The 10,299-nt window shown below is 39.6% G+C and overlaps 1 non-coding gene across 1 annotated transcript; it reads right to left on the minus strand.

The window, feature by feature from the left end:
- Positions 1–867: 867 nt before the first annotated feature.
- LOC130857896 (U6 spliceosomal RNA) lies at positions 868–978 on the minus strand. Its single transcript, XR_009054896.1, has one exon. It is a non-coding gene; the product is annotated as a U6 spliceosomal RNA (small nuclear RNA).
- Positions 979–10,299: the final 9,321 nt, after the last annotated feature.

Below are 10,299 nucleotides of genomic sequence, written 5' to 3' on the forward strand. Positions count from 1 at the left end.
TAAACATGAGAAATGTCTCTTATAGATACATACAAAGAGGGACCCAGTAGGTAGAGGCACAACTATACTTATAAAAAGTCCAAATGCCTTACTGATTCATCTCAAAATATTAATTTTTAAAATATTGTATTAGATATTTAAGGACAATCTTGAAAATCCAAACCATAAGAATTAAGGAATGATGAGACAGCCCAAGTGAATGAGGAGAGTTTTATTCTAACATATTTATTCAACTAGAAGAGAAATACATGACTGAGCTGGTGGAAGGAAAGGACACTTAACACTCACTTCTTATCCATGATGCAAAGTTAAACTCAGTCCCTCCAGGGACAATTTCAGGGTGCTGCCCCCGCCACCACCAATGAAAAAGACGGCGTGGGAAATATTAGAACCACCTGGGAAGAAGTCAGTTTATAAGTTTTTAGTCGAACTTTACACAGTGAGGTGGAAGGGAGCCTCCTTCTGGTCAATTAAATAGAAGAGAACTTTGTTTTGCTCAGAAAGTTCTTCTTTGCCTATTTTATAGCTGAAATTGCAACCAGCTTCTCTTACTGAAAAAGTTTCTGTGGTATTAATACAAGAAAAGCAAAGCAAATGATCACTCTGTACTACCTCAGCAGAAATGTGCCCACACATACATGCACTTCAAAGTAAGGGAAGTTCTGCTCTGTTTCAATTACTAGATAATCATTTTACACAAATTCCAAAGAAAACACAGCCTATGCATATGTTCTCAAATTATGGGTACATTTAGGACAAATCTTATAAGCTAAATAACTTGAAAGTGAATTTTTAAAATGACCTTTTCTTTATTAAAATATTCATTAATTTAATGTAGTCTAGATGTAGACTTCTAATATATTTTTTTAAAATATGGAACGCTTCACAAATTTGCACATCATCCTTGAACAAGGGCCATGCAAATCTTCAATGTGATATATATTCCAATTTTAGTATATGTGATGCTGAAGTGAGCACTAGATTTCTAATATTTATTATAATAAATGTACTGTAGGAGCATAAATCCTGATTCATATATTTTAATTTACAAATATATCGGTTTGATTAATGGAGTCATTTTTCTGTCCAATCACATTAAATTACATCCATAGCCAAATCCCTGAAGTAAATTACGAGCTCATTCAGGAAACAGCCTGCCGAGAGAGGATTTGGCACACAGTAGGCAGTCAAAAAATACTGAAAATAATAAAACGTATTCTATCAAGGCATACATAGTATAGATTTTCAACCACATGTAAACTCTCCAATTGAAAAGTTAACAACAGTCATTAGTCCCTCATTCAACACACCTGAGAGTTGCTTTCCCTTCCATTAGCTGAAATGCATTCTGGAAACAGACATTAATTAATAATAATCTAGCTCACTATGAAAGTAAAGCAATGCTATCATCAATGTCCTCTGAGACCATATAAGGATGATTTTAGAGTCACTGCATTCCTTGTTCCCTCAGTTTACACTGATATTGAATTGCATGTCATAATGCAGGAATAATCACTTGTCAAGGATAATCAGGGAGGGTGAGGTTCAGATGAGTCCTTTCCCATAATCTGGGAAGGCTTCCTAAATTCTCATTCACAGCTATTGAATTGGGGGGGGGGAGGGGGGTGTTCCTGTAGTAGGTACGGTGCTAGGCATTGGGTATATAGACATGAAAAGAGATGTGGTTCCTGTCCTCAAGAAGCTTATAATCTAGTCTAATCTAGTGTAAGCACATATGTACAACAAAGTATTATACAAAGTGCTGAGAGAGAAAGAATGAAAACACAAATGAGAAAGCTGTTGGTTCAGAGTTAGGTCCAGGAGAGAAAAGCTGGAAAAAGCGCTCCCCTCATACCTGAGCACATCAGTTCCCTGATATAAAAGGCATCTGAATGTCTCCACCTTCCTGCGAGAGCTGTAGGAAATGTTAAAGAAAATTAAATGCAAGAAGAGAAGGTCTGGGACAACTTGAGAAGGACTCATGATCCAAGCATGGTTTGCCATAGGCCAGTCCTTCACCAATAGGCATAAATTTTCAGAAGCCAGCAGCAAATAGAAGAATCTAAGTTCCTACCGGGTGCTGGACATGGGCAACGCTATACACACGTGGTATACCGCCTTATGCTGTAGATATATTTTCACTTTGTTTTTCCTTCACCAGCCTTAGGAACAATCAAGGACTTGAGGGAGGGCCTGACTCACCAGGGCCAAACCTCCCCCCGCCGGCATTTTCCCCAGCCAGTTCTCTAAAAAGATTCGCCCGTCCAATAGAGAAAGGATTCCTGGAGGTATGTTTCAAAGTCCCAAATTATCTGAATTCAAGGGGCCAGTGAGTTCCCTCTCTCACTCTCGGCTCCCTGAAGGCTGCCCCTAGCCAGCTCTGACCACTAGCGTGTGGACGTGTCATCCCCAGCAAGGATAATGTCACATACTTCTTTCTCAGTATCCTCCATAGCTCCTGCCCCAGTGCCCCGCAAGCAGTTCGCTAGATGATTGGTAATAATGATGACAGCAAACCCAGAAACTCCCCAAAGATGACCAGAATGGTAAAATCTCAAGATTCTGCCACGCGTTAGAAGTTCTGTAAAAAGCGTGACTGGTCGACAGGATAGCCTATTAAATACATTCTATGCATTTTCTATTCCCATTCTCTCTTCCCTGCACTATCGTAGATGATAGAGGGCAGGCTGACACATGTATTCTTTATTTATGCTGCCCATGAAGAAACACGGAGGCTCCTGTTGGTGCCAAATAAGTCATTTTATCTGCTTAACATAAGTCACCATATGGAGCAGGTTCTACCTGAGGCCTGCCTGGGTGAAGTCCAAGTCATCGTGAGACCTTATGTTCAATTTATCTAGGGTTCTGATTTACCAAGAAATGTCCCAAGGAGCTGCCACAGATGCCAGGCCTGTGTTAGTAGAACAAGACACAAGAGCCCTAACCTGTGTCCAATAAGCAGAGGGAAGTCTTTGATCTCCCTGGGCAGCCACACTTCTGATGCTTGCCATCCCCTTCTGGACCCATAAGCCTCCTATTTGTTGCAAGAGCATTTATTTGGAAAATTAAGGGACAAAGGGCTTGTTTTAATAAAAGCAAAGAACAAGCTCAATAATTTATGGGAAGTTTTATTTGACTCCTGGGTCAGTGGTTTAATTTTGCATATGTTCTCATAAATGTAACCACAGTGTTTTGTGAGAGGATCATCTTGTAAACTAAATGTGCTGGCAGAGGAAAATCGCTTTGTGGCACCCAAGACGTTGGGGGAATTGGCAGCCTTGGAAAACACCTGAAATGCGTTCCTCCCCAGCCTCACAGCTATCCACCAGAAAAGGAATATCCTTGTTCCAACACTCTCCGTGCAAGTGGTGAGCTCTTCTGTCAACTGATTACCTTCTGGGTAAATTTTTATATCAAGAGGAGAAGCTGGAAGTAACACGAGCACTTATCTCAGTGCTGTTGTGTTGAAGAAAAATATTACATGACTTAGTAATCAGTCTCTCATGTTTCTCATGCATTCCTAAACAATGGCAAATTAAGTAAAAACAAATTAAATGGAGAAATTCTCTGGGGGTGTGTGTGTGTGTGTGTACACACATATGAGCACACGCATGGGCTCACATGCTTTGTTTTCAAGTAGCCAAGATCTACATATTAAAATATACTTATGGGAACTTTAGAGCCTTGTATGTTTGCCTCAACTTTACCAGGGATGGAAAATCCAACAGTGCAGACAACCCCTACCTGAAGTTGCTGCTATTAAATGCAAGTTGATGTTGTCATGAAATTGACTCAAGACAGCCTCTTTGTTTTTTGTAAGCAATCCTTACGCTGGGGTTCCCTAATGTGGTGATAAAAGGGTTATGATAAGACTCAATGGCTGAAGCTACCATTCGTGATAAGGACCTACCAGAGGGCACTGTACTAGGTATATTATGTCTAACCCCTTTTGCATACTGCTGAAATCTTACAGGACATAAATTCTTATCCCTATTTTACAGATCAGGAAGTTGAACCTCAGAGAACTTAAAAAGTGGAAAAAGTGATACATGAACCTAAATTAGTCTGACTCCGTTGGTCAAGCTTTTTCTACATATACTTAGCCACTGACTTTATATACGTCTAGTACGACAGCCAGCCACCCAACCTTATTTCCAAGAAATCCTGCTTTTCCGGGTGTTAATACTCTTGAAAGACACGTGCTATACTTATCACCTCCCAGCTAGAAGTAGACACAGTCCTTTAACCAGTATGCTGAGCTAGGACAAGAGGGCATCCCTCCCCTCCCTGAGACATCAAGAGGCTAGAAACAAGGTTTACGGAACGTCAGCCACTCCTACGAAAAATCTGATGTTCATCATGTAGTCATTCATTCATTCAACAAATATTCACTGAGGCACGGCTCCGTGCCAGGCACTGTATAATGAGCTGGACTTAATGAGTACAAGATAGCGCCCACCCTCAAAACACTCAACAGTAGTAGGGAGACAGACTAGCAAAAGAGTGATTTCTATGCAGAGTGATAAAAGCTACTGCTGGAACAAGCAAGAGATTATTGGACACAGAGCAAAGACAACCACTTGTCACGGAGTGTTTAAAACAATTTCCAGAAGAAAAATAGCATCCAGGCAGAGTCCTAAAGAACAAATTATGGTCAGCCTGGCCATTGAAGGGAGGTAGTTAGGAGTTTTCCAGGCAGAAAGGACAGGATGTACATGGAAGTGAGAGAGAGTCTGCACGTCCCCAAACCTGCAAGCTCTCCCGTGTTACGTGAGGGGGCAAAGGGGAGAAAATAATGACACTGACAATTGAAATCAGGAGAGATCATGAAGGTCCTGGTGAGAAATATTAAGATTTAATCCTGGAGAGAATAGGTTCCCTAAACAGTTAAAATTTAGATCCCTTAGCCATCCAAATAGAGTCTCAGGGAGCTAAGAACATTGCTCACCTGACCCATCTTGGGAGCAAAGCACTGCACTTGTAAGGTTTGTCCCCATGTGCTCTTCACTCAGCCCTAAAGAGTGACTGTGATGTTTTCCCCCCATGCAGTGATGTGATTTTCTAGCTGTCTCATGAATATCCACGAGAGAACTAAGGGGACCAAAGCAGGAGAGGGCTGGCTGCTGCCAAAGAGGTTGTCATTCATTCACTGGTCCATTCATTTGCTTGGTCACTCCTTTAATCCAAGCAACGCGACAATAATGATTTAAATCAGGGATTGGCAGTCTGTGCCTGTTAAGTCAAATGTGGCCCACCACCCAGTTTTGTAAATAAAGTTTTGTTGGAACATAGCTATATGTGTTCATTTATGTATTGTCTGTGACTGCTCTCATACTACAAGAGCAGAGGTGAGTTCTTACAGACCAAGGGTATACACCCTTGGGGATCAATCACATAGGACATATTCTATAAGACGTTACAGAAAAACCTGAACAAACTTTTTGGCCAACCCAACATTTAAAGCCACAGAACTAGATGGAATCACTGGGGGAAAAAAGTGTATGTGGAAAGTAGAGAAGAGTGAGACACCAAATCCAGCTGAGGTTTGTGGGCATAAAGTTAAAGTTAGACCAGTAAGTACTACTGCATTTTTTCCAGCTATATTCAGTTGTGCTGATACAGGACTGAAATAGGAAGAAAGCTGAATTTACTGAGGGTTGGAATTTTGCCAGGCAAAAATAGGAGGAGTGGGGCAAGGGAGCTGAATGTGTGTACACGGAAACTATTTAACAATAGACCGAGAAATCTTAGCCAGGTAAAGATGGATATTCGCCAGTGAGATAGTGGGAAGGTCAGTGGCTGGGGTTCTTAATGGTGTCCAAGAATTACTGGAGCAGAATCATTTTCTACTTACTCACTCATCCTAGAGTAAGTGAGCTGGAGAGATAAGAAGAGGCAGCCAGACAATACACAGAAATAGTGATGTGAGAAATTTAGTAAACTAATGACTAAAATCCTTAATGCATGGGCGAAGTAATGGAGAAGAAAGCAGATCACTGTAAAGTAAAACAACAAAAGGGGGCTGGGGTGGGGGGCAAAGTGATATAGCCTAATTCCATGTGCTTCAAAGGACCAGAGGGATCGGAGAGAAAGTGGAATTAAGGGTATAAAAGCAGTCTTGAGGAAAAAGGTGGGCATCTACCCTACATAACTTCAGTTACAGATAAGCAACTAAGAGAGAAATGCTTACACACTGGAGGCTAAATGCAAATAATGTAAAGAGAGTACATTATTAGGGTAATACTAGCTGCTGTAAGAAATAAATAGTGGCTTAACAATAGGACTTTACTTCTTGCTCAATAAACTCAATAGAAGTTTATCTCTTGGAAGAGGAAGGGCTCTTTTCCATGTAGTTATTCAAAGACTCAACTTGAGGGAGGCTTTCCCATCTGCAACATGTGGTTTCTAAAGCTGCCAGGGGTGTTGACATGAAGAGGGTAAGAGAGGAGGAGAAAAGCACTGCATTATGTGGGCCAGGCCTGGAAGTGGCCAACATCAGATTCTCCCATTTAGTGATTTGGCTGGGAATGGGGTCTGTATTTTGTGCCCAGAAATAAGGGGAAATAAATTTGATTCCTTGCAATGGAAGTCTAGGGAACAGTTTAACCAGCATACTTTGGTGGAACTTTATCAGAAAAAAGAAATCATAGTATAATAAAAAATATCATGGACTCAGAAGAACTTGATTTAAAAACCTATCTTTGTCAAACATATGACCTGAAAAAGGTCACATCAACTTATTAATCCTTATTTATAAAACTGGGATAAATAACAGTTCCTCTGCCTTAAAAGGTAAGTAAAATATCAAAATGTGCTATGTATTAAAAACGTTAAAAAGTCTTATCAACTCTGAAGTACTGCATAAATGTCAGCTATTATTATTACTACTACTGGGAACATGACTGATATCTGCTCCATTGATGCTCCTTTATTTACTATATGCACCTATGCAAAGTGGCATTATGATTCTGTAAAAAGCTGCTTCAAATACTTACATTCCCTATTCAAAATTTCTGCATACATGCATTTCATTTAACCACCTAAGTCCCAACTCTTGGTAACCCCAACTTCCCAGTCCCCCATTTTGGTATCACTTAGCTCTCATTTTCTGCCTATCTCATAATACTGAGACCCAAGCTCTGGGTTTCCAACCTGTTTTTGCCCTCTGACACATCTACAGGACACAAATCTACTCCTGTTGATACCTGTGTCTTTACAGAGAGTGACCCAGGTGTGTTGCTCCCTTTGTTCCCTGCCTTTGTGTTCCTGAAGGACATTTGCGTACAGTTGTGCAGACTGTGTACTGCACAACCCTAGAGGCCACTGTTCATATAGTTGACTGCATTATTATTACAATGTTCTAGCACATGGTGGCAAAGCATTTTGCTCTGTCAAGACAATATCCTGTCAGAGAGAAATTATGTATCTTGAAGAAGAAGCCACTTATCCTAATCCATACTAAGGTGGCATGTGGACTTATGGTGGTCCCTCATAAGAGGTCTGTTCCTGTCCAAATGTGAAGGAGAGCCACGTGTCCTGTCCAGTACGATTAAGCACAAAACTTAAGAAGATACTGTACCTAGAAGAACCAGAACTGTATCAGAGCCTTGTCTCTTGCAAACCATGCATAAAAAAATATTTACCACTTCCTAACGACATGGAATTGTTGATTAAAAGAATAATACAACAGTAAAACACATGTTGAAATGTGCCTGTGTTCATTACTGTATAAACCCACGTGTAAATTTCTTATTGTAATGCTCTGGTTCTTCAAAAGAAAAAAACAAAAACAAAAACCTTTGTATCAAAGCCAAGTTAAAATACTCCATTCCATCACAGTTCAAGTAAAAACAAATGAACCCAGTGTCCATGCTTCTGAACCCTAGGCAGGCACTTCTTTGTCTTCTGGACCATAATGTACACTGATAAGTCATATAACTGATGCCCAAAGATCCCTCCTGAGTTGAGAACTGCAGCTAAAGTCACATATAGACAATCACAGTGAACAGCAATCAAAATATCCATAACCTAAGAGGAAACTGCCCCAAGGAAAATAAATAAGGAAGATGATGACTCGGCTTCTATCTATCTCAGTACATGCTAGAAAATACGTTTTCAAACGATACTAACTCATTTACCTTATGCAGCCCCTTTTATTTCTGCCAATTTAGTCTGCCCGTCTTTAAACACATAGCTCAAAATCAACATTCTTCTTTAACAGCTAACTTCTGTATGATCTCAATTCTCTGAGGGATCTAAAATACTCAAATTCACAGAAACAGAAAGTAGAATGGTGGTTACCAGAGGCCTGGAGGAGGAGAAAAGGGGGAGCTGTCCTTTAATAGGTATAGGGTTTCTGTTTGGCAAGACAAAATAGCCCTAGAAAGCTGTTGCACAATAATGTGAATATGCTTAATGCTACTAACCGCACAATTTAAAATAAGATGGTAAATTTTATGTTTTTTCACCACAATTAAAAAATAAATTTTAATAACTCAATCACTTTGCTATACAGCAGAAATTACCACAACTTTGTAAATCAACTATACTCCAATAAAATTTAAACAAATAAATAAAATTTTAAAAGTTCTACATTCTTCTGAAGTCTTGTTTAGCCATCCTTGCCTGAAGTAACCCTGCCCTCTTCTCCCAAATTACTTCCTGTCCTTTCACTTGTTGCTTAGTCATGTGCTTCCTTGAAACAACTACTTTCGTCTGAAACTGTTAATTCAGCATTTTAACATAACAACTGTTTATCTATTTGAGTTTTAATTAGACAATGATAATGAAATTATTTTAAAATTAGTATCTGTGTCTTAAATGATATCTCCTTGGTGCCCTGCCTGCAACGGCATTCAAAAAGCACCTGCTGTTTTGACTGAGCTGCGCCATGGCAGGAGTCACCAGATTTGGAGAGCTGAGGCTGAATCTAAGTTCAACATAAAGGCTAGGGTGAGAAATAGGTTAAAAATAAAAGTCATCAGAAAAGGCACAATGAGTAGTCAAGGACAACTAAGCTGATGGTGGCCCTTTCATTTTCTCATCCTTTTATTTGATAAAATATTATTGAGTTCCTATGTGTAAGACACCACACTTAATTCTGTGGGATACAAGCCTAACACAATATCTACCTTTAAGAATTTATAATCTAGCAGTTTCTGACTCTTTCTTCCAAGAAAAGCGGGGGGAAGAGGGCCAGTCAGGTTGGCCCATGTCAGCCTAGGGCCTGAGGGCTGAAAGCCAGATACAGCAGCAACTCAGGGAGGACAGAAACACGTGCTAAAATATATGCAAGGAAAAGAAATAAAGAAACAATATGAGAAGTTAAATTTGCCATCAGGTACAAGAAGCAAGCATAAATTAAAATCTACAAATTAAAAGTACTAAGTCCCATTAGGAAGGAGCAAAATAATATGAAACTGCATAAGAGCCAACATAACAGAGCAGGTAATAGCACAGATGCTGATATCAGAGTACTTTGGTTCAAATCATAGCTATGCCAGTCATTTGCTATGTAACCTTGGGGAAGATAAGAATATGCCTCTGTTTTCTTATCTGTAAAATATGAACAACACTTATGCCTGCCTTATAGGAGATGTTTTAAGGATCAAATTAATTAATATATGTAAAAGCTTGAGGAGAGTGCCTAACACAGAATAGGATGTGTCACAGTGGAATATTAGCCATAAAAAAGGAACAAAATTGGGTCATTCATAGAGACATGGATGGACCTAGAGACTGTCATACAGAGTGAAGTAAGTTAGAAAAAGAAAAACAAATATATATATTAACACATATATGCAGAATCTAGAAAAATGGTACAGATCAACTGGCTTACAAGGCAGAAATAGAGACACAGATGTAAAGAACAAACATACAGACACGAAGGGGGGAAGCAGGGGGCGGGGGTTGGGGTGGGATGAATTTGGAGATTGGGATTGCCATATATACATTACTAATAAGAAAAAAATATCAAACTGTACACTTTAAATATATGCAGTTTATTGTATGTCAATTATATCTCAATAAAATCCTTTAAAATAAAAAGAATAAGATGTGTGTCAGTGTTAGCTATTGTGCTGTAAAGGCAGGAGGGATCACTTCTAGCTGTGAGGACCCAGGAAAACTTTGTACAGGAACTGGCATTTGAGTTTGCTTTTGAATGATAGGGACAACTTGAATGTATGGGATGGGAGTGTGGGGTCAGGTCAAAGTGGCACGAAAGCTCAAACTGTGTTTAGAGGCATAGATATAAATACAGGACATATGCCAGAGAAAAACAGGAGACAGGACTGGAAA

Source organism: Hippopotamus amphibius, chromosome 7 (assembly GCF_030028045.1).
Source record: "Hippopotamus amphibius kiboko isolate mHipAmp2 chromosome 7, mHipAmp2.hap2, whole genome shotgun sequence".
Taxonomy (NCBI): domain Eukaryota; kingdom Metazoa; phylum Chordata; class Mammalia; order Artiodactyla; family Hippopotamidae; genus Hippopotamus; species Hippopotamus amphibius.